Here is a 26,997-nt window from a genome sequence, read left to right on the forward strand (position 1 = left end):
ACATCTCTCAGATCTTAGCATTCACAACCCCAAGAGTGAATGCCAATGACCCTCAGTGTCCAATGGGTGCATCTTTGCCACTGTGTTCCTGACAGGAGGAGTCAGTAGCTACTGACAGTTCCCTGGAAAAGCCAAACTTAATAGCTCTTAGCAGCTCTCCATTGCTCTCTGTCATTCTCTTTCATAACTGTCCTCAGGGTGGCCTGCCAGGTCTTCTTTCAGTGACAGTAGCCTTTAATGTTACCGGTTCTTAGTACAATCAGCTGCACCTGCTCTACTTGAGATAAAAGGCATGCATAGGTTAAATATAACCATGCACTTGAGGCCTCACTAGGAGTTATGCTGCACCATAAGAGTAAGTGGTACAGGCAGTTTTTGTGTAAGGATATTGGGAAGAAAGCTCATTTACTTAAAAAAAAAGGTGGGCTCAAGTACACACAGTATCATTCCAGATAACCATGGGACTTCTCTGAGGTATGGGTAGGAAAGAGGCTCTTAATACAGCAAAGGACAGCTAAGGAGATTCAAAATGGTGGTATCATTGAAAGAGACTGAAGGATGGAGTCATCTCAAATATGCCTGTAACCAAAGATAATTCTAGGTCACAGTGACATAATTAGGACAGCCATGGATGTCAAAGGTGGGGAAAACAATTTTTTCTTTCCGTTCTATCATTTTTTTTGATGGTGCAGGGGATTGAACTCAGGACTTCAAACATGCATTTTGTCACTGAGCCACAACCCAAGCCCCCAAAGTTTTTCTTAAATGCCTCTTGGAGAGTGTTGGCCCTTTCTCTTCTGTCTTATTTAGGAGAGCTGCTTTGGAGCCTTCAGTTTTCTGAACCATTAGAGCATTTTCTAAAATTGGCCATGAGTATGGCATTTTCCTTAGATAGCTATTTTCTGATCATGTGGAAGAGGTTAGATAGCTAGGCCAAAAAAATATTCAGTGAAAGAAATATTGGCACCCTTTGAAATTTCAACTAACAACACAATCAAGATACATTCAGTCTATTGTTATTACTCCTCAAATGCCAAGCCAGACAGTCATCCTACTGGTCACTGCCAACAAGTTCCAGCAAACAGGGGAGTGATGTACCACATAAGTTGGAGCATCAGTCAGCACTGAGATGAGCTGGGGCAAGCTGATCCATCACCCTGCGAGATCCCCACCTGCACACATGGGTGATGCCCACTGCAGAAGCACACTCCACACAGACCCTGCAGTTCCTGATACACCACTAAGAATGCATAATTCAATGATTCAAATTCTGGCTTCCCAAAGCATACAGAAAATGAAAGTGAGGAAAATCAGAGTGGGATTGGGGCTAATGAATAGTGTTAGTGCTTTTCCAAGCCCTAATTAGCATAAATTGGGACCAATAGCATTTGAATATTTCCAGAGCCTAACCAGCATAAGCTTGGACACAACACAGTGACCTAAGGGCAATATAACCCCTAGACTTGCACAATCAGGCAGAGAAAGCCTGATATTGGGTCCCCTCTTGCACTGCAAGAGTTCTATACCTGTTCTTCAATAATATACCTGTTGCACTCACTCTTCCTGGTCTGCAGAGTTCATTCTTTTAATTTAAAAGGAAGATCCCAAGAAGAAGGAATTGATGGTGAGCAACTGAGGTCTGCATCAACATAGGAGGGTATAACCCACCTTTTAAGGGGCACCACTTCTGAGCTGCAGAGATCTGCACCTTACGCAGAATTTGCTGGCCAGAAGAATCTGAAAACCTATCAGTGTCCCCTGCTAACAGAAGTAGAGAAGCAAGTTTCATATTTCTGTGCCCAATTTGAGCCTTCTTTTGAGTGAGTGAAATGGAAAAACAAACTATCTCCTTATTTTCTGGAGTTCTATACTTCAGGGCACATGACCTGATGGGACATGGTTCTCTTTTAGCATAATAACTGAGATCCTCCAGGACATGCAGCCCTGTCTATAGTGCCTCCACAATGCATGGCAAAACAGTTCACAAAAACCAGGTTCTCTGCTTTTAAGAGGGAAATGACCCAGGAAAGAAATTTTGGATCATGCATTAGTAAGCACAACTAATACGACCATCCTAAATCCTATGAAGGCCTCAAATGTGATTGCTCATGTCTTGAGGATCACAGTACTTTGTGGTGCTAAGAGCAACTACTCCACCTAGCAGGATTCAAGGAGTGGTCATCCATGGCTTTCAGGTCCACATGGCACTGAGAGATACCTCATACTGACAATGGAGGGATGTCTTCTTCCCCTTTGTCTTTCATATAGATAATACTCCATCTGGCACAAGTACTCTTTGAAGAAGTATTTTGAAACATTGGGATTCCTTTGACACTCAGACCCTAAAGAAGAAGTGTCTGGTATTTTTCTGAGCCCAAGCTTGGCCTGAATACCAGATGGAGGATGTGGAAAAATAGCCCCCTGAGGGAATTATAAACTATAATACCAGTTTACACTTAAACTTAGATTGTAAAAAGGAGGAAACAAGTGGCCACAGGTACCCTATACATAACGAGATTTTTGGGGGGGCCTGGAGACACGACCAAAGTTATGCAACCACTGTAAATTAGATTCTTCACTCTTGGCTACACTAAAAAATGCAATCCACAGATTCTCAAGTTATATCAGCACCAATATGTGCAGCAAATAGAATAGAACTTTACTGGATCTAAGTATGAGCATTGTGGCAAATACATCAGGAAAGGCTAAAATAGAAAGAAGTTTCTTTTAGAGAAGTATCAAATATAGAAAACCCTGTTTCTAAGCACTTATACCCTCCTTACTCAGGGTTTGCCAACAGAGCCCCAACATTCCGAGAAAACACAAAATCAGGAGGAATGCACTCCAGCTTCCTTCCTACACCTACAAGTCATAGTAAAGGGTCTCAAAGGACTCATTATGGTACAAGTCACTTTTTCTCTGCAAGACTTGAGACAAATTAAGAGTGACTTAGAAAGGTTCCCAGATGACCCTGATCAATATACAGAGATATTTCAGGGCCTTAACCAAATTTTGACCTAACCTGGAAAGACATAATGATGTTAATGAACCAAATTCTCTCTAGCACTGAATACTAGGATGCTTTTCAGGCAGCTGAAACCTCTGGGCATACAAGATATGTAGTGCAAGGCCCAGGAGACCTACTCCTTCCAACTGAAGTGGACTCAGAAGAAACAGCCAATAGAGAACAGGCAGTTCTCCAGGAGAACCAAAAATGGGATGCAGATGATCACATGGGGCATGGGAACGGAAATTACTTTCAGAACTGTGTGGTACAGGGCTTTAGCAAAACCCATATTAAATCTCTAAATTATTCCAAAGTCTCTGGTAACACAGGAGAATAAAGAAACTTCCACAACCATTTTAGAAAGACTCAGGGAAGCACTAATTAAATATACCTCAATGTCCCCATGTTCCCCAGCATAAAAACCTAAAAAAAACAAATTCATAATTCAATCAGTTACTGACATTAGGAAAAAAATTACAAACAACAATTGCAAAAAAAGACAACAATTTAGATAGTCTCTAAAAAATGCCACTTGGGTGTTTTACAATCAAGACCAAGAAGAGGAGGAGGAAGATGAGGAGAGAGAGAGAGAGAGAGAGAGAGAGAGAGAGAGAGAGAGAGAGAGAGAGAGAGAGGAATACAATAGAGGAAAAAGTAAGGCAACTGCCCTTGTGACAGCTCTACATATGAATAAATCTAGTAGACAATACCCCAAAGTGGTATTGCTCCCATCATAGCCTGCTAGAACTGTGACCAAGAGGGACATTACAAGAAAAACTGCCCATGAAAGAAATGGATGCCATCAACACCCTAACCAGTCACTGAAGAGGATCACAGGTGGTTAGACTACACTCACAGGCAAGGCCCAGTGGACAAATCCCTCACTTCACACAGTCCAACAATAGGACTGATGGGTCCTGGGGAATCCATCTTAGGTTCCCAACTATTCAGACTCTTATTTCTGTACAGGAGCCCAGGATGATCTTAACTGTCAAGGGAAGGAAAATTTATTTCTTTCCTGACACTGGTGCCATTTTTTCTGTGCTCCTTTCAAACCTAGGCCTCCTCTCCTCTCACAGTTCAACCATAAGGGAAGTGTCAGGAAAGCCTGTGACTGGATATTGCTCCCAACCTCTTAGCTTCTCTTGGGATGATCTCTTCTCACATATCCTTTTGATAATGCCGGAAAGTCCCACTCACCCATGGAAAGAGATATTTTGACCCACCTATGCATCAGACTTCTCATATGACAACAGGACTAGTACTTTGTCTGCCCCTAGTAGAAACTGACATTAACCTATAAGTCTGGGCTACACAGTGAGAAAAAGGTCAGGAGCAATAGGACCTGCTCCTGTCCAGATTCATCTCAAAGATTCTGTACCCTTTTCCCATCAAAAACTGTATCCCCTAAAACCAGAGACTAAACAATGGTTACAAATTATAATAGGTAACTTCAAGGGACAGAGTCTCTTGAGACACTGTGACAGTCCATGTTATACACCCATAGAAGTTCAATAGTGAATGGAGACTAGTACAGGACCTCAGATAACAAATGAGGTAGTGATTCCCATACATCCTTGGTCTCTGATTCTTACACCTTGTTATCCCAGATTCCATTTTAGACATAAAAGATGCATTTTTCTGTATACCTATGCATTAAGATCCTTAATATCTGCTTGTTTTGAGGGTCCCTCTAACAAGACCATCTAATTGACCTTGACTGTTCTACTCAAGCCTCAGGAAGATCTGAGGCTGGCAGGCCAGCTCCAAGGTGAACTGAAGCAAGCCAATCTGTTATCCTGTAGCATCCAAGACTGCCCACAGTGGGGATGCCCACTGCAGAACTTTTCCAAAACCCAGGTAGCATAAACGTAGACCCATATTATTAGTGCTCCTTCCAATTAATAAAGACAATAAATATTTTTTATTTAGGAAAAAAATGAAGTTGAACCAATGGAATTCCCAGATGCATGACAATTTCTGACTGGTAACCCTGCACTTTTTAGAATATTTATTTTTTAGTTATAGGTGGACACAATATATTTTATTTTCATGTGGTACTGAGGATCAAATCCAGTGCCTCATGCATGCATACATGCCTCTGAGACAAGACCCCAACCCATAACCCTGCATTTCCATGAATACTAAAGAAAATGTGCAGTGTGAAAAAATGTTGCCAAGTGGTGCATTTCACATGGTGTATAAGGAAGTGACACATTAAAATATCATAAAACAGTGCATAAATACTTTTCTCTCTTTGCTGAATTCAAGAGGTTTAAAGTATGATGTTTTGAAGTGTTTTGGTGATGTCTTTTCATGATAGATAGTTGCTGGCTCAGGGTGCCAGGAACACAGTGGGAAGTGCTGCTAATGCTACAATCTGAGAGCTACTGTCAATACAACTTCAGAACTGCTAATACCAAGGGAGCTAGTTGTACTCTGCCTATTCGTGATTGCATCTAAATTATCACCCAAAAGCCTAAGATATATAAGTATCTCTTCTCTTTTGATGCTAATTCTGAATTACTTTCCTGCCCCATATATATCAGGACATGTAAGTTTTAATGCTTAGTGGGTGAGCAACATGCAGAAAGCTCACTAAGAGAACAACTTCCTCTGTAAGCAGCCCAAGTGTTCACATAGGTTTACTCATTTGAGAGTTTTTCAGTTCTTCCAAATAATGTTCCCTCTGCACATCAAAATATGAGCCTACATCTACCTGGAACAGGCCACACTTTCTTGCAGCTGTGCACTTTGTGCTTACTTCTGAATCTAGGCCTCAGGTCCCTCTTCTGCATATTGACAATTCTTCCTTATTCATTTTCCCTTGTCTCTTGAAAACAAAACTCTATTACATTGTGTGGTTCTCATTTACACTTTCAGAATTATCCGTACTTCACATATGCAACTATACATAAATATAAACATATATATGTATAGATTCATATATCTACTTATACACATAAATATGCTTTAATTCAAATTACAATAATGAATATTGTATACTGATTATATCATGAATGATATGCTCAATAGAATAGTGACCTTCTGGGGTGGAGCTTATTTCTAGTTACCATGGGCATGCCATGGAAACAGGGAAAGTGATTAAGAAATAACTGTAGGAATTAAGAAAATTATTTGTGAGAAGATGTTTATTAAAGTAGCCCCCAGTCTTTGAGACTTAAAATAACCCTTGTATTCCCAACTATCTAGAAGCACGACTCTGGATGAGAAACATAATTACTCTAAGGAAGATAAGGGCATATTTTTCAATACCTACTTAAGAAAAGGCCAAGGAGCTGGGGTTGGAGCTCAGTGCCACAGTGTTGCCTAGCATGTGTGAGGACCTAGGTTTGAGCCTTAACAACACATCAAACAAACAAACAAACAAACAAATTCTGCCCATCTAAAACTGAAAAAAAATTTTAAAAAGACAAAGCCAAGATGACAACAGAAGGCTTTCTCAGAGAAAAGACCCAAGAACCCCACAAAAAGATAGAGATAAACCATAATGTGAAAGAACTATTGTCAAATTGAGTAATAAGCTCTACTCCTTAAAAGACAGCATTAAAATATCTGCCCTGCAACATCTAAGGAGTGTTGCAGAGCAGGTATTTTAATCGTTAATCTGCCTCACTACATTAGTCAGTTTTCTGTGTCTCTGAAAGAATATGTAAGGTAAACAAATTATAAGGAAGAAAACTTTGACTAAACATTTCAAATATTTCATTCTATGTATAATTGGTAACCTCCATGGTCTGCAGACTCCAGCAAGTCAGAACATCATGGCAGAGACCACATTCTGGAGTAATTCTGCTCATCTCATGGCAGCTGGAAAGTAGACAGTATAAAGCCCCAATATCCCCCTCAAGAGGATGTCTTATCGTGTCATGTCATGTCCACATCCATGCCACCTCCTTCCAGTAGGCCCCATTACCCACAGGTTTATCACCTCTCAATATTGCCACAGGCTGGTGAGGAAATATTTGCATTATAGACCTTTTGTGGATATTTAAGATCTAATCACAACACATACCTCATTCTATACTTCCTACATCAGACTACATATGCCTAACACTGTACACTTGTATTGTTAGAAAACTGGTATTTGGAATTCACAACTATGACTTACTTAAGCAAGGTCAAACTGGGTCTCACATGTGGACTGGTGTGAATCATACAGCGATATGGGATTATGACTACATTCTGGCAGTGAATTAATGCTTTGGCTGTATCTCTTGGGGTTGGGTAAGCACATTTCATGAGAGGGTGGAAGAGAGAGGCAACTACAAGTGGTAGTAATTCAGCTTATCAGTTGGTTCTCTGCTTCTCAGGCACATATCATAACTGCCTTTCCTGAACTTCTCTGAAAATTGTTTCAGCCATACTTAATTTTCTACTTGTCCACCCTGGGACACACTGGATTCTATAAATAAGATTATTCAATGTTACTGTAATAGTTAATTTCATGTACTGATGGCTAGGCACAAGTACCCAGCAGTTTTGGTCAAACACCAGTTAGATGTTACTGTGAAAGTTTTTGTTTTTGGGGTGGAGGGTGGAAATTCCTATTTCCAGGCAGTGGACTTTGATTAAAATAGATTACCCTCAACTGTGGGAGGGTCTCACCCAATCAGTTCAAAAGCTTAAGAGAACAGACTGACATCTCATGGGAAAGAATCTGCCAGAAAGAATCAAATTCAAATTTTATCTGCAACTCAATTCTTCCCTTGGTCTTCTGTTTTCATTTATTCCGTACTCTACAATAAACAGTTCAAGTGCATCAATATCCTTGTTTTACTGGTCATACTAGAGCCCATTCTAAACTTCTGGGTCCTTTAACATCAGACAATGCTAACATGGATAAATTTTTTTTGGTCCATGAACAAATGACTCCATATGACCATGCTCAAGCTTCTCATTCTTCACATCATCAGAGTGCTTCCAATCTGCACACACACAAAAATATTATGCAACAGCAAGATCAGCAAATTGTTCACTCTTGCCTGCAGTGTGTGATTCACATTCTAACTTCACCCACTTGGGTAAATCCCCACAGTTTATACCCAAATCAACTATGGCAGATGGATGTAACTCATACCTCTCAACATTGGCAAACCATGTTATATTCATGTTATTACTGATACTTGTTCTTGTTTCATTTTTGCCATTGCTCATATAAAGAAAATAATCATGTTATTTCTCATTGCTTATCTTCTTTGACAGTGTTCAGATTCTCTACAATTTAAGGCTAACGATGTTCCAACGTATAGCACCTATTCAACAATCTTACAAAAGCAAAAAGGGGAAGATAGTACCCCACAAATTTATTTTTCATGTTCTTCTTGTTTAAATATTACAATTTTCAAAAGCTTTAAAAGTCTTACTGCTGCCAGCCAGTTGTGGTTGTGCCCACCTGTAATTTCAGCAGCTCAGGGGGCTGAGGAAGGAGGAATGTGAGTTCAAACTAGCCTCAGCAACTCAGTGAGACCCTGTCTCTAAGTAAAGTACAAAACAGGGCTGGGGATGTGGCTCAGTGGTTGAATGTCCCTTAAATCAATCCCCAGGACCCCCCGAAAAAAATTTTCACTGCTGCTGAGCAACACAGGGCTCCTACAACACTTTTTAGGTTTAGTTTTGTGGAAAGACATACAAACAGGTCAATGGATGAGACCATATTCAGTAATGATAGAGGGTACACCCTTTTTTCCAGAAAGCTCAGCATGTCATCATAGAGACAACAAAAAAGTTGATGTATAAGGCCAAGCAGATAATTGAACAACAGGGAGGCACTAAGTCTCCAAACACAATGTTTGTGGTTATGATGAATCCATTAAGCTTCCAGGTAAGTGGAGTTCATCGGGAAACTTTTAGGACCTATTTCTCAGATCCACCTTCAGTACACCCACCTGTGTGAATTGAAGAACTCATCCCAGAATGTACTAATGATACTCATATTATAGAAGGTTTTATAGACAAACATGTTACACTAATTCATTTCACTGGTTTAAATATACTAGCTATGGTGGAAATTTACTATATGTTGGTCCCATGATAAACATGCTGGCTGTTGAAAAGTAACCTTTGAGGAAAAGATGGCATATGAAGTTAATGATTAACCTAGACAGGTTAATAATCATAGCACTTACAGCAATAATCATTCTGCAATGGAACTTGGCAGCTTTCCTAAATGGAGGGAATGTGCAAATGTCTTCCCAGTGCAACATAAAGTCTCCAGAAATGGTGGATATACTGGTAAGAGACAGCTATGTAAAGATTCTATGATTCCTGGAGGATTTGGTGGTAATATCCTGACTTCCAGTGATGATGGCATACAAAAAGATCTGTGACATTTAATGGCTGACTTGGACTCTCTCCATTATATAAACAGCCCTATGCCTGACTTTATAGACAGGAACTACAAGAGGGCTCCAACTGTGGCTGTGGGCCAGTGCTCAATCTCCTTATGCTATAACTTCTGGAAATATAAGAGCAAGAAGAAAGACAGAAAAATATTATATAACATCCTGTATAGTTTCAACTGTGACACCTTCTTTATCCTTATCTCAAAACATTCTAAATGCTTATTTTCTTCATAATGTGGCTCAAAATACTTCAAATTCCCTAAGAATCAAATAAATATTGATGAAAAGATTGAGACTTAATTAAATTCTTTGAAAGATACTGTTGTAATTAACTTTACACTCTCAAATTTAAGCAAAGACTTAGATGCCATGCTGGTCATAAGTATGTCTGTGTTACTGCAGCCAAATATAATTCTTGCCAATGGGATTGGATAAAGGTAAAAAATCATATGCTTGGCATTTTTCATAGCAATAACAACAGTTTGGACCTCATGGGGTTATATCATCACATCCAGAATATTCAGAAAAGCAGGATCAATCTCATGGATCCTGTATCTCTAGCTGAACAAATACTTCATGACTTAAATGGCTTTAATCCTGGGAATATGTAAAAACATTCTGCATGCTATAATTTTGTAATGATGTGTTTGCTACTACTTTTCTTCTGTATCATAACAATAGATTGCCATAATCTCAGAAAAATGATACAAGGACCTCATGTAACCACACACCACTTATATTTTAAAAATTGTGTAGGGGGAGATGCTGGAGGCTGTAAATGAATTATGGGTTTGTTTGAGCCAAGTCAAGGGGGTTGCGTTTCTGGAAACAGTGAAATTCCATCAATTCAAGACTGCTCAGATTATGCTGACACCCTGCCCATTGGCTCAGGCAGTCCTAGGTTCAAACACAGGAGGTGGTCTTAACCTGCTAAGCCCCAACCAAGTTGTCTTTACCATTTTCTTCCTGTTTTCCCCAGGAAGTCCTTCACTCTGAATACCACTGGCATTCTCACTTGAATAAAGTGCATGGGCTCCATCAGAGCTGGATCATCCCACTGTGCCCCACTTTTCACTTATTCCTATGTCTTGTCCTTATTTCTGACATTACTCATATGTTCAGTATTTCTGACTCTCTGCCCTATTTCAAGGATATTGAGCAAATATCATAAGACTGGCTACACAAATAGTTTAAGTTAACTATATAAATCATGCTTAAAGAGCTAATGAGAACTTTTTAATGTTTTTTAAGTTGTCAATGGACCTTTATTTTATTTAGTAATATGTGGTACTCATAATTGAACTTAGTGCCTCACACATGCTAGGCAAGCACTCTGCCACTGAGCCCCAGCCCCACTAATGAAAACTTTGAACACAGTATAAGAGGAAACCCAGAGAATAGCTGTTCACCAAAGGAAGACTACTAATACAAAGATAGAAATTAGAAGAGAAACCAAATGTGAGTCTGGGCACTCAAAACCTTAGTACTGAAGTGAAGAAGACACTAAAATGATGAACAGTGGATCAGAACATGCAAAACAGTTTGCAAACTTAAGAAGAACAGACCAAGATTATCTGGACTGACATGCAGGTAAAGAGAGCATGGAAAAAATTAAGAGCAGAGTCACATTTTTGATATGAGCTGTCCTCCAAATAGTCATGTGTTATACATTTCAGAGGTAAAATGATGAGATTATGAGAGCTGAAAATCAATTAGTGGATTACTCCATTTGATAGACTGATAATTTGAATACATTCATGGGTGGTAACTTGAGGAAGATATGATATTGCTAGAGGAAGTGGGTGTCACCAGGGGCATAACCTTAGGGATTATAGTATCCCTGATGACTTGCACTCAAACTCTCTTTTCTTCCTGTTGGAAATATTTGGACTTGTTTTCCAACACAATGCCCTTCAGGCATGATGTATTTACTGCCACACCTTGGGCAGACAACAGTGAGCTCAACTCATCATGGACTGAACCTCTGAAACCAAGAAACAAAATATATTTTTCCTTCTCAAAGTTTTACTTGTCAGGTCTTCTGAAAAAAGTGATGAAAAGATGACTAACACAACCAACTATAAAATTTCTAGGAAACCATGAAGCATGCCAAAAAGTACTCAAGTGTAAACACCAGAGGGGGGAGAAAAAGGGTAAAGAGAATCAAAACATCTATGAAAAATAGTGCATAAAACATACCAAATATGATGCTACACATGAACCCATATTTCCAGAAAACACACCCAGTAAGACCCACATCAAGACTCTATAGTCAAACTGTCCAAAACTGAAAAATAAAAGTGATTCTGAGAAGAGGGTACAAAGCAGATTAATTACACAGAAAAACTGTATATCACAAAATGAGCTTCCAAAAACTAGTAGGAGGGTGATGGCAGACTAGGATGCCCCAGGCCCTTGCTCTTCCATTAGAACACCAAATGACAACAACAGACTAGGGAATAAACTTTTGGCAAGTGTAGAAATCAATCCAAGTTCTGCAGCTGTCAAATGAATGATTACCCAATTTAGGGGAAAAAAACCCAAACAGAAAATTTCATGATATATTTGCTCAACTAGCCCCACTTGGCTGTGACATGGAATAGCAAAACTGAAAGCAACATACACACTGCTGCTAACTTGCTCTGACAAAAGAAACAAACACAAGTAATTTTCAACATTCTGGCATCTCAGAAGGTATGTCTGGGAAATTGGTCTCACTTGACTCAGTATTCAGTTCAGAAAGTAAGGGTAGCACATTTTAGTTCTAGGGCATATGGAAGCTTAAAGCCCTGTTGGATATGAGGTTCTGATCTGCATGAGGCCTGCACAACTAATGGCAACTGGGATCAAGGAACAAGATCAGTAAATGTAATAGAACATCGAAGGTCCCAGAGAATGGGTATGAGGACTGTCTGAGAAATAGACACTTAAAAAGGAAGGAATATAAGCATATTGGGAAATTGGTTGGAAACCACATATAAAGGTCCAGGAAAGATTGAGCCACAATGGAAGTGAGAAGACCTTGTAATTCCTGGATGATAACTGAATGGTTTCCCCTGTATGGACCTAGCGTATAAATTCTATAGGCATAGTGACTATCCTTCAAATGACCAGGAAGAGAGAGAGAGAGAGAGAGAGAGAGAGAGAGAGAGAGAGAGAGAGAGAGAGAGAGAGAGAGAGAAGAAAAAAATGAAGGAAGGAAGGAAAGAAAAAGAGAGAGAGAGAGAGAAAGAAAATTTGACCTACTCAAAAGACCAAAATAAATCTTCCTAAAGCAACAGTGGAAATTAAAAAAAAAAGGCTTAAGACATATTACAAAAAGACACCTGTCAGACTTAAACATGCTCAAGGGCTAATGGACAACACGGATAGAGAACTAAGGAAAACAGGAAAGAGGTGTCAACAATAAGATTATAAATAAAAGTACAAACTGTAAAGAAGAACCAAATTTTGCAATAATAGTAAAACTTTGAGTTTTTAAAAAATAGAAATATTCAACTGCAACTCAAATATGAAGAAGAGTAAGTTCCAAGAGAGATAATTTGAAATTATCAACTCTTAAGACAATAAAATTAATGAAGAAACACAAATAACTACTAAAGCACACAGCAACAAAGCAGACTTAAAAGTGAATTATGGCAATATTCAAATGAAAAGTCAGAGAGAAAGACATATTGGAAAAAAAATAATGGCTGAAAAAAATCTAGACTGATAGCTGGGGATTGTGTTCACACCATTATACCCAGCAAATTGGGAGCTTGAGGTAGGAGGATCACAAGTTAAGAGCCGGCCCCAGCAACTTAGCCAGGTCCTAAGACACTTATCCAAACTCTGTCTCAGCTGTGCACACTGGCACATGGGTAATTCCAGTGGCTAAGGAGCCTGAGGAAGGAGGATTATAAATTCAAAGCGAGTCTTAGCAAAAGTGAGGCACAAAGCAACCGAGAGAGACCCTGTCTCTAAAAAAAATACAGAAAAGGGCTGGGGATGTGGCTCAGTGGTCAAGTGCCCCTGAGTTCAATTCTTGGTATGCCTCCTCCCTCCAAGGAAACCCTCTCCCAAATATTAAAAATAAAAATAAAAAGGGCTGGGTACTTGGTGTATTCATCTCTCTGCTTATGTGCCCCTAAATTTAATTCCTGGAGAAGGAAGGAAGGAAGGAAGGAAGGAAGGAAGGAAGGAAGGAGGGAGGGAGGGAGGGAGGAAGGGAGGGAGAGGGAGGGAGGAAGGGAGGGAGGGAAAGAGAGAGAGAGAGAGAAGGAAAGAAAGAGAAAAAGAGCGAAAGAAAGAGAAAGAAGGAAAGAAATAGAGAAAGAAAGAAAGAAGGGAAGAGAAATAAAGAAGGAAAGAAAGAAAGAAGGAAGGAAAGAAAGAAAGAAAGAAAAAAGAAATCTTAGTGTTAAAAGAGAAAAAATTGAAAGCAGCTTGATAAAAACAAAAAAAAAAACACTAATACACTAGGAATTCTACTCAAGAATATCAGATTTCTCAGCAGAAACCTGGATCATCAATAGCATCTGGGATGATATATATAAGGGCTTAAAGAAAATAAACTGACAAACAAGAATACCAGGGCTAGCAAACTGTCCTTCACAATGAGAAAGGAATTAAGACATTTCTTGACCCTCCCCCCCAAAAAAAAAAACTACATTGCCAGTACAGATGCTGTTTAAGAAATTTTAAAGGGAGTCCTTCTAATTGAAATTAACAAACCTTCAACAGGAATGCAAGATCTTAATATAAAGTTCTCTGATGTATGTAAATGTATGTGTATGGATGGAAAAATATAAAAGATTATTTTTTAAATTGGGACTTTTAACTTTTTATTTTCTTGAAGCAATCAAATAAAAAAACATGCAAATTGTACATCGATAATAATGAGTAGCCAACAGATGAATTTTTGTGACAATAAGACAAAAGGGAAGAGAAAAAGCTGCAAAGGAATCTTGGATGTGATTAAAGATATTGGCTTAAAATGTAGTGTGATAACTTTAGAATGTTACTTGCAATTCCCTTGGCATCTAAAGGAATTTGATGGTCTTTTCACCATCAAGGGTCGCTTTATTTGTAAATGGGGTTAAACTCCGAAATCAAAAGCCATATGTTGGTAAAATGGATTTAAAAACAGGATCTGAGAAGATTGAAAGTGGTGGATTTAAAAAGGAAGGTTGCTTTTGCAATTGCTCCATTTCCTTGGATTCCAGGGCTTGGGGGTACTGATTCTCAGCAATGTGAGTGAATTAAGAAATTCACTGAAATTCATTATCAGACAGGCAGAGACTCTTAGAGACCCAAAAATTCAAACCTACAGAACAAAGGAAAAGAGAATTTTGGAGCCAAGCCAGTGGCATCTGGGGCAGAGGCACTGGTTCACCACAAAGGGGAGGAATAACACAAACAGAAAGAAACACAAAGGACAAAGATGACATGAAAAAACCTGGAGAACAGAAAAGCAGTCTAAACTTGGCTGTATAGTCACCTGGTGTTTGAAAAGAACTCTGTGCTACTCAATATGCAAGCCAAAGACCTGAGATGATCCCCTCCAAAGAGGCTAAACAATAGCCTGTTAATGCACAAGCCCAGGAGATCACAGGAAATATTACTGTGATGTCCTGTCAAGCACCTTTCTAGGATATACCTGGAAATAGGTGATTTAAACAGGCACAGAGAAAATTGCACCCAGAGGGACTCAAGTCAGAAACATGCATGGGAGTACCACTCATTTTCCTGCTGTTATAAAAGACCTTGCCTCACAAAGGGATTGGGTGGGGAACTGAGACTGTTAAAGTTAGGGCAAAAGCTGTAATTCCTGAGTCACCTATCAAAGCCTAGGAAAAGTCAGAAAAGAAGACAATATGTCTCACCTTCTTCCGGCATATGCACTGAGGCTCTAGGAAGGAGTCATACAATAGAAGTTTTCAGGCAGGTATAGAGTGAAACTCTGCACACAGGCTTCCCTAATAAATCTGATTAGCCATGGGCAGAGGTGAAAACAATCCATGTGGAGTGTCTAAAATTCCAGAAAAATAGCCTCTAATTCCAAAGCCTCAGCAAGAAAACAAGCATACATACCAATTCTCAAAAATTTTCAGGGAGTAACCAGACAATAAGTCTTTAATCCTCTGCAGCCCAGGTTAAATCAGTAAGAGAAAAGCTGAGAGGGAGCCCTAAATCCTTTCACGGAAATATTCATTTCTTTAATAACTAGTAACTCAGCCTATTCATGAACATCACTCCCACTTTTCACTTTGATCAGGACCTTCTTGCCTGCAGTCATGCAGAGCCAGAGGAACAACGGAACAACTGCACTGCCGCCCCCCCCCCATATACCAACACAGGGCTCCCTCATCCTAGGATACTGCAGACATCACTATAACCCTCCCCATGTAGTAGCCTCCACCTTGGGACAATAGACAGGGCCTTAAGGCAGTTGCCCACCATAGCAATGCATAGAACAGTGCTACAATTCCAACAGACTGCCCATGCCAACACAAGGCCCACCCTTTCAACTCTATTCCTGAGAGCCTTCACCTCCATCTTAGAACCTCTTAACCACCATCTTAGGATACTTCTGCTGCCACCACCCCCATCTTTCATTGAATCAGCTTCCATCTTGGGACACTAGCTGGGGTCAGGAAACCCAACTACAGGATTGGTTACAACAGAGTTATCCCTGGTAGGTGTGCTAATAGCCACCATCTTGTTGCACAAGCCAGAGAGAGCCTTGCATGGGGTTGCCTCTTTTTCTCTTTTCTCCTGCTAACAGCCAACTTGTTTGGATTCCTCTTTCATTTTTCCTAAGATCTAATGTCTCTAAATTCTCATCCCCCACCTCATAAATATCACACCCTACACCCCTCACCTTCTCTCTTTGCCCACCATTAGTAAAGAAAAATCCAAACAGGAAATTTCCTTACAAGCTTGTTCATTCTGCCCTACTTGCTTGTAGCATGGAACAGTGCAACAGCAGTGATGAGCTCACTTCCACAGTGAATAATCACAGGTGTATGGAGGTGCATGTAACCCATTGGAGACAGCAGAAAATTTTTGCCCACTCTCTGCAAGCCACGTACTGCCATTTACTCCCTTGTTACTGAATAAATAAAACACAATTAATTTTCAACATTCTGATATCACAGAAGGGACACCTAGGAGGTAGTTTTCAGTCTCACTGGACTCAGAACTCAGTTCAGAAAGGAAGTGTAGCATATTTTAGAGCTCTGGCATAAGAAAGTTTGAAGCCCTGTTGGATATGATGTGCTGATCTGCATGAGCACAACTAAAGGAAACTAGGGTCAAGTGGGGAGTAAATATAATAGAACATCAAAGATCCCAGAATATGGGTGAGACTTTCAGTGAAATAAAGATGCTTAAAAGGAAATGAATAAAAATATACTGGGAAATTGGTGGAAAAACACATCCAAAGACCAGGGAAGACTGAACCACAACAAAGATGTACTTGGCTGATAACTGAACATCTTCCCCTGTGTGGATGTAGTCTGCAAGTGCTAGGCCTAGTAGTTGTTCTTCAAATGATCAGTTTTCAAAAAAAATACAATGAATAAAAAATAAAAAACTGACCTACTCAAAAGAGCAGAATGAATTGCCAAAGCCAATGCTGAGAAAAAAAAAAAAAGGCTGAATACATATTACACAAGGACACATGCCAGACTTAAATATGCCAAAAGGCTAATGGACAATATGGTTACAGAACTAAGAAAAACTGGAAAGAGATGTAAACAAAAAAAGATTATCAAGAGATACAAATTGTAAAGAAGAGGATTTGTAGCAAGAGAATAGACAGGAAGTAATTTAGAGTAGGTTAGTACATGGGAAAACAGTAGATAACATAAAACAAACACACAATTGTATTTAGAAAAATACAGATGTTTAAAAAGTACAATTTGGAAGAGGAAAGAAAAATAAAAGGAGAAAAAGGAAACAAAAAATGGGGGGCATATACAACAACTCTATGTTATATAATTCAGATGACTCAGTCTTCAAAATCCTATTTCATGCAAAGTTCTTGGTTTTACATATGTTGGGGATGTGATGGCTGTCTGCTGGAGATCCAATCTGGGAGTTCCCTCCACCTAACATGGCGAAAAGGTTGTGCCAAGAGAGAGGCGGTCTGCTTTTGGTGCCAGGTGTCTGGTGAGGTGGAATACCAGGGCGATGGTGTTGTTCTGTAGGTGGGTATCAACTGAGTGACCTGCATGAGCGAAGTCAAGTCTTGGGAATCTGAAGATGTTTTGATAGGTGATTCTGCTAATGTGCTCTCCAAGCCTCACGTGGGCTAGAACTTCAAGCTTTGAGTCCTGATCCAACAGTGGGCATCCTACTCAAACACTGAGGCCCAGAGCCCTGCACAAGTTCACAGTATTGGTGATTTCTGGAAAGATCAGCTGTATAGGGGTCTTCGAACACTTTTAGATATACAGTATTCTGAGTAGGTGACATCTGGATCACAGAGGGACACAGAATGCTGCCTCCCTCTGGCCCTCCATCTTTCTAACCTGTTTCATTACTAAACATCTTAATAACAACAAATTGTTCATAGGAGGAATATGAATGATATTGGATCTGCTAACATTGTTCTTCCCAACAAAGGAGAGGTCTTGGAATCCTACAAACCTATAGGATAAAAACAATAACACTCCAGACCCACAGAGCTGGGAAGGAAGACCATGAGCAACATAAAAAGACAAGGAAAGAAAAGGCCCAAAACAAATCAAGACACCAAGTCCTTAGAATCATTGGCAGCCACAGCAGAAGAAATGACAGAGAAAATGTTCAGGATGTATGTGGATAAAATGTTCGGTGAACTCAAGGAAGACATAAGAGAGCAAATACAGGCAGTGAAAGATCATTTTGACAAGGAGCTACATAAACAAATACAGGAAGAAAAGATCACCTCAACAGGAAGAGAGAAGTTCTAAAACACAAACAAACAAAACAAATAAAAAATAGAAATTTGAAATGAAAGAAACAAAAAACCAAATTAAAAGCTCAAATGAAAGCATCACCAACAGAGTAGATGACTAGGAAGATAGAACATCAGACAATGAAGATAAAATAAAAAGGTCTTGAAAAGAACAAAGATCACAAAGTGATAATGGTAAGAAGCCATGAGAAGAACATTCAAGAAATATAAGATAGCATAAAAAGACCAAATTTAAGAGTTATTGAGATAGAGGAAGACATAGAGGTCCAAATCAAAGGAATAAACAGACTATTCAATGTAATAGTATCAGAAAACTTTCCAAGCTTGAAGAATGAATTGGAAATTCAAATTCAAAAAGCCTACAGGATGAGGAATATACAAAATCTCAACAGATCCACACCAAGGCACATTATAATGAAAAAGCCCAAAATACTAAATAAGGAAAGAATTTTAAAAACCACAAAAGAAAGAAATCAGATTACATGTAGGGGAAAAACAACTAAGAAAATAGCAGATTTTTCAACACAGACCCTGGAAGCTAAAAGATTCTGGAACAACATATATCAAGCTCTGAAAGAAAATGGGTGCCAATCAAGAATCTTGTATCCAGCAAAATTAAGCTTTAGGTTTGAAGATGAAATAAAAACCTTCCACAATAAACAAAAGTTAAAAGAATTTATAGCTAGAAACCTGGTACTACAAGACATCCTTGGCAAAATATTCCATGAAGAGGAAACAACAACAACAACAACCAGAAAAAAATCAGCAGAGAGATGTAGTACCCTAAAGAAAAAAACTAATCAAAGAAGAAAATCAATAACAAAAATAAACAATTACGGTTAGAAATACAAACCATGCCTCAATAGTAACCCTGAATGTTAATTTAATGGCTTAAACTCACCAACCAAAAGATACAGACTAGCAGATTGGATAAAAAAAAAAGATAAAATAATATGCTGCCTCCAGGAGACTCATCTGATAGGAAAAGACATGTACAGAGACTGAAGGTAAAAGGTTGGGAAAAATCATACCACTCAAATTAACTGTGGGAGCAAGCAGGGTTTCCCATTCTTATATCAAATAAAGTAGACTAAAGCCAAAGTTAATCAAAAGGGATAAAGATGGACATTAAATACTGCTCAAAGGAACCATACACCAACATGACATAGTAATCATACATATATATGCCCCAAACAATGGTGCAGCTATGTTCATCAAGCAAACTCTTCTGAAGTTCCAGAGTCAAATTCACTACAACTGAGTAATCTTGTGTGACTTTAACACACATCTCTCTCCACTGAATAGATCTTCCAAACAAAAGCTAAACAAAAAAACAATACAGCTAAATAATAAAATCAATAACTAACAGTTAATTGACATATATAGAATATTTCAACCTACATCAAGCAAATACACTTTCTTCTCAGCAGCACATAGATCCATCTCTAAAATAGACCATATCCTATGGCACAAAACAACTCTTAGCAAATACAAACAGTAGAGATACTACCATGCATTTTATCAGATCATAATGGAATGACATTGGAAATCAATGACAAAAAGTAAAAATTACTCCAACACGTGGAGATGAAACAATATGGTACTGAATAAACAATGGGTTGTAAAAGACATCAAGGAGGAGATTAAAAAAAATTTGAGGTAAATGAGAACATAGACATAACATATCAAAATCCCTGGGACACTACAAAAGCAGTTCTAAGAGAAAAGTTCATTGCATGGAGTTCATTTCTTAATAGAAGAAAAAGGCAACAAATAAATGACCTCACACTATATCTCAAAGCCCTAGAAAAAGAACAAATCAACAGCAAAAGCAATAGAAGGCAAGAAATAATTAAAATTAGAGCTGAAATCAATGAAATTGAAACAAAAATAAAACAATTGAAAAAATTGACAAAACAAAAAGTTGGTTCTTTAAAAAATTAAATAAAACAGACCCCTAGATACCCTAAAAAAAGAAGGAAAGAGAAAACTCAAATTACCAGCATATGTGATGAAAAAGATACTATCACAACAGACACTATAGAAATACAAAGGATAATTAGAAATTATTTTGAAAACTTATACTCCAATAAAATAGAAGATATTGAAAGCATCCTCAAATTTCTTACATTGTATGATTTTCCCAGATTAAATCAGGAAGATATACACAATTTAAATAGATCAATATCAAGTGATGAAATAGAAGACACCATCAGAAGACTACCAACCAAGAACAGACAAGGACAGGATGGATACACAGCTGAGTTCTACAAGACCTTTAAAGAAGAACTAACACCAATACTCTTCAATTTATTTCAGAAAATAGAAAAAGAAGCAGCACTTCCAAACTCATACTGAGGCCAATATCACCCTGATTCCAAAATCAGGCAATGATACAGCAAAGAAAGAAAACTTCAGACCAATATCTCTAATGAATGTAGATGCAAAAATTCTCAATAAAATTCTGGCAAATCGAATACAAAAACATATCAAAAAGATCATGCACCACAAATACGTGGGATTCATCCCAGGGATGCAAGGTTGGTTTAACAGACAGAAATCAATAAATGTAATTCAACAGATCAATAGACTCTAAGATAAAAATCATATGATCATCTCAATAGATGCAGAAAAAGCATTTGACAAAATACAGCACCCTTTCATGTTCAAAACACTAGAAAAACTAGGGATAACAGGAACATATCTCAATATTGTAAAGGCTATCTACACTAAGCCTCAGTCCAACAACATTCTAAATGAAAAAAAAAAATTAAAGGTGTTCCCTCCAGAAACAAGAACAAGACTGGGATGCCCTCTTTCACCACTTCTAAGCAACATAGTTCTTGAAACACAGGCTAAAGCGATTAGAGAGATGAAAGAAATTAAAGGGATATGTACAGGAAAAGAAAAACTTAAATTAGCAGTATTTGCTGATGACATGATTCTATACCTAGAAGACCCATAAAGCTCCACCACAAAACTTCTAGAACAAGTAAATGAATTCAGCAAAGTAGCAGGATATAAAATCAACACTCATAAATCAAAGGCATTTCTTTATATCAGTGACAAATCCTCAGAAAGAGAAATGAGGAAAACTACCCCATTTACAATAGCCTCAAAAAATAAATAAACAAATGAAATACTTGTGTATCAACTTAATGAAGAGGTGAAAGATCTATACAATGAAAACTAAACAATGAAACCCTAAACAAAAAAAATCAAAGAAAACCTAAAAATATGGAAAGGCCTATTTTGCTCTTATATAGGCAGAATTAATATTATCAAAATGACTATACTACCAAAAGCACTATAGAGATTTAATGCAATTCTAATCAAAATCCCAATGACATTCCTCATAGAAATGGGAAAAGCAATCATTAATTTTTTCTGAAAAACATAAGAGACCCAATATAGCTAAAGCAAGCCTTAGCAGGAAGAATTAAGCAGTTGGCATTGCAATACCAGATCTTAAACTATACTAAAGAGTAATAGTAACAAAAACAGCATGGTAATGGCACCAAAACAGACTGGTAGAACAATGGTACAGAATAGAGGACACAGAGACTATCCCACAAAATTAAAATTATATTAGATAAAGGTGCCAAAAACATGCATTGGAGAAAAGATACCATCTTCACCAAATTGTGCTAGGAAAACTGGAAATCCATATGCAACAAAATGAAATTAAATCCCTGTCACTCTCCATGCACAAAACTCAACTCAAAGTGGATCAAGAACCTAGGAATTAAACAAGAGACTCTGTGTCTAATAGAAGAAAAAGTAGGCCCTAAACTTTATCATGTGGGATTAGGCCTCAATTTCCTTAGTAAGACTACTATGGCACCATTATTAAAACCAATAAATAAATGGGATGGAATCAAACTAAAAAAGTTTCTTCTCAGAAAAAAAAAAAAAACAATTTGTGAGATGAACAGAGAGTCTTCAACCTGGGAGCAAATTTTTACCCCTCACAGCAGAGAGAGCACTAATCTCTAGGGTATATAAAGAACTCAAAAAGCTAAACACACACACACACACACACACACACACACACACACAATTAATAAATAAATAAATAAGAAATAAAAATAACCCAATCAATAAATGGGCCAAGGACCTGAACAGACATTTCCCAGAAGAGGATATATAATAGACCAACAAATATATGAAAAAATGTTCATCATCTCTAGCAACAGAGAAATGCAAAAGGTAGTATCATAACAGACAGTACAGAAATAGAAAGAATAATTAAAAATTATTTTGAAAACTTATACTACTCTAAGATATCATATCACTCCAGTCAGAATGGCAGCTATTATGAGGAAAAACAACAATAAGTGTTGGTGAAAATGTGGGGGGAAAGGCACACTCACAGATTGATGGTAGATCTGCAAATTGGTTCAGCCAATATGGAAAGCAGTATGGAGATTCCTTGGAAATCTGGGAACGGAACCACCATTTGAACCAGCCATCCTCTCTCAGTCTATACTCAAAAGACTTAAAAACAGCATTCTACAGGGACATAGCCACATCAATGTTTATAGCAGCAAAATTCACAATATCTTAACTGTGGAGCCAACCTAGATGCCCTTCAGTGAATGAATGGATAAAAATGTGGAAAATATACACAATAGAATTTTACTCAGAAATAATAGAGAATAAAATCATGGCATTTGCTGGTAAATGGATGGATCTGGAGAAGATAATGTTAATTAAAGTTAGTGAATCCCCCCCCAAAAAAAATGTGCAGTGTTTTTTCTGATATAAGGAGGTTGACTCACAGTGAAGTAGGGAGGGGGAGCATGGGAGGAATAGATGAATTCTAGATAGGGCAGAGGGGTGGGAGGGAAAGGGAGGGAGCAGCAGATTACCAAGTGCAGTGGAATGTGATAGACATCATTATCCAAAGTCCATGTATGAAGACACAAATTGGTGTCAATATACTTTATATACAACCAGAGATATGAACAGTTGTGCTGCATACGTGTAATAATAATTGTAATGCATTCCATTGTCATTTACTTTTTTAAAAAATCAAGAAAAAAAAGAATGGCAACCAAGAAAACAAATAATGTAAGCTGGGATTGTGTCTCAGCAGTAGTGCTTGCCTACCTCCTGGAAGGCACTGGGTTCAATCCTGAGCACCCATAAAATTACACAAATAAAATACAGGTATTGGGAGCAACTACAACAAAAAAAAGAAGAAGAAGAAGACAAATAATGTTGCCAAGCATGGTGGCAAATGCCTGTTATCCCAGTGGCTCAGGAGGCTGATGCAGGAGGATCACAAGTAAAAAGCCAGCTTGAGCAAAAGCAAGGCACTCAACAATGCAGTGAGAACCTATCTCTAAAAAACACAAGATAGGGATGGGGATGTAGTCAAGTTCAATCCCCATTAGACCCCCTCCCACCCTAATGCAAATAAAATAATGTCTTAATAGGAACCTATGTGGGTGAAGAATCAAGAATACTCCTCTAGCCCTTTGTTATGTGAAAACAACAAGTAGATTTTCCTGTGGCATTACAATGACAGGCAATAGATGCATACATGATTCCTTCCACTGGGGGAGACATGCTACAATGGGATTGTTCCCTCAGATGTTTATGGACTTTGGGACATCAAATGCCACCCACCAGCTCTCCTGCAACCACTCTCTCTACACCTCCATAACTCCAGAAAAGTGCTACCACCACCTATCTTACAACCTGATCAACACTGGGGATTATACTCAGGGGGAGACTGGACACACTATTTTAACCATATTCCCTAGTACACAGGATACAATATCATAATAATCCTCATATATACATTTACAGGGTGGCTACAGACTTTTCTTTTAGTGAGAAAAGAAATAGGAGGTGGCAAAGGTATTCCTAAAGGAAATCATCCCCAGTTTGTCTTCCAAAGATCTCTACAAAGTGACAATGGTCAAGATTTCAGGGCACAATTTACCCAGCTAGTAGCAAAAGCACTGGAGATATAGTATTCTCTACATTCCAATAAGTACCATTTTCTTCCAGCAATATAAAAAGGGCCAATCATTCCCTTAAGAGGACTTCAGATAAGTTGACAGGCAACATCCACAACTGAATAAATTTATAAACCATTGGCCTTAAGAGAGTTAGAAATACTCTGAAAGTTAATCTGATGTTACATCCATATGAGCTATCAGCAAATATAATCATAAACCCAAAAGTGAATCAGATTCTGCACTACCTGATTGATCTGGGATGAGTTCAGGCCACAGTCCAAGAATGAGGAAATGCCTGTTGGTCATGCTCAGTAAATTCCATAGAGATCCACAAGAAAGGAAAGTCAGGAGACCAAGTTGAGACCTGGAAGGATGTGAAGCCATCAAAACAGCTACAACCTAGATGGAAGGTACCTTACACCATCATTTTAGCTCCCTCTATGGCCATAAAGGTACTCAGCTTAACAAGTTGATCAATATCTCCTGGGAAAAAACCCTCCCTCAGGATCCTAAAGATATTCAAAGCTCACACACAGCTTCACAAAATTCATCCTATGCCCTGTGAACTTCCTGAAGACCTCTACTCATTGTTCTGGCATTATAACTCCTCAAAATTATGTAATTCATAATTATTAAGTGAAGTTTGCTTGCTCTCTTTGCTACTTCACTTCTGCCTTATTACAACTTCTCCAAGTATGAGCAGTGACTAAAGCCTTTGATCTCTCCTCTTCTTGGCTGTGCCCTTCTGAAACCAGACCAAAAGTAGTTTTTACTGAGTCTCTGAAAACAATGAGTTGAGAAACAACTCTTCAACTTCCTCTGAAGTTATTAAAGTTCCCAAATGAAGCTACAGAAAAAAAATTATATCAACATCCCTTGCTCTTATGGAGCAATATTCCATATCCCATCACTAACTTTAGCATCCCAGATATGGTGTGTGTGTGTGTGTGTGTGTGTGTGTGTGTGTGTGTGTTTTTCTCACAGTCATCTTCCCAGTCCCTTCCTTGCAATTATACATGAAGTGGAGATTCTTGGCTGCAAAACTTTTAAAATCCATTCTGAAATTAATGTGAAATACAAAATCTACCAACTACCAAAACAATTCTGAACAAGAACAACATTGGAGGTCTGACACTTCATAATTTATATATTCCCTGCTGAAAAGCTACAGTCATAACAAATGGGTAAAAATGAAAGAGAGAAATGTAGGTTTATAAAAAGGAGTAGAAAATCCAGAAACAAACAAAACAACTCTCAGGTCTGGGGCTTTAGCTCAGTGGCAAAGCACTTGCCTAGGATATGTGAAGCACTGGGTTTTATCCTTAGCACCACATAAAAATAAACAATAAAATAAAGGCATGTTGTCCATCTACAACTATAAAAAATGTTGTTTTTTTTTAAAAAAAAAAACAACATAAGTTCTCAAGTGATATCTCACAACACCATTCCATGGAAATGAACAGTCTTCTCAACAAATGCTGTTAAGAAAACTGGATAGACCGCCACACACTAAACAAGGAAGTTGGACCCTTATCTGACACCATAGAAAAAAATTAACTCAACATAGATAGAAGACCTAAATGTAAGACCTTCAATTATAAAACGTATAAAACACAACAGAGACAATGGATTTTACAGTGATTTTTTGGATAGAACACCAAAAGCACAGGCAGTAAAAGAAAAGAACAAACTATATCAAGCCTGAAAACATGATTCATCAAGGGACACAAACATCAGTGAAAAGGCAATACCCTGAATGGAAGAAAACACTTGAAAATCACATTTCTGATAAGTTAAGATCTATGATATAAAAAGCCCTTATAGCTCAACAATAAGGAACAACAACCCAGTATTAAAACAGGCAAAGGTCTTCCACAGATGTTTCTCCAAAGAAGATATGCAAATAGATAAGGAGCATATGGGAAAATGTTCAACATCAATCATCTGTGGAGAAATCAAAATCACAATGAGATCCAGCTTCACACACATCATGAGGGCTACCATCAAAGAAACAGAAAACACCAGTGCTCCTGAGAATGTGAAGGAACCAGAACTCTCATGCACTATGGGTTAGAATGCAAGTGGTGCAGACTCTATGGAAAACTGATTGGTAGTTCCTCAATTTATCAAAAGTAGATTTACATGATCCTTCAATTCTACTTCTCAGCAAACACCTGTAAAACATTACAAGAATGAGCTCCAATCACAATCACTCCAGTTTTGTTTATTATACTCAAGGGTCCATTGAGGAAGAATTTTTAAAATTTTTTTTAGCTGTGCATTATACTTATACATATGCATGGAATATAGTTTGTTCCAATTCAGTCTCTAGAACTTGCCCATTCCCTCCCCTGATGCCTAGCTCTGTTTCCTTTCTTCTTGTTTTCTGGTCTTCCTTCCATGCATATATAGTTTTCTTAACTAGTGATTTACAAACATACATAAAGATAACATTCACTATGGTCTCTTCATATAAGTGCATTGGATAGTTTGGTCAAATTCATTCCACTACTTCAGCCCTTTCTTAACCCAAGGAAGAATATTTTACATGTAGCATATGATGGAATATTATTTGGTCTGAAAAACAAAGGGAATTATGGCCTATGCTAGAATAGAGATGAAATTTGAGAATGCTAACGAAAGGAATATATACTGTATGATACTACTTATATGAGGTACAGCACACAGAGAGATTGAAATAAAACAGAG

The sequence above is a fragment of the Ictidomys tridecemlineatus genome, chromosome 7 (genome assembly GCF_052094955.1).
Source record: "Ictidomys tridecemlineatus isolate mIctTri1 chromosome 7, mIctTri1.hap1, whole genome shotgun sequence".
Taxonomy (NCBI): Eukaryota; Metazoa; Chordata; class Mammalia; order Rodentia; family Sciuridae; genus Ictidomys; species Ictidomys tridecemlineatus.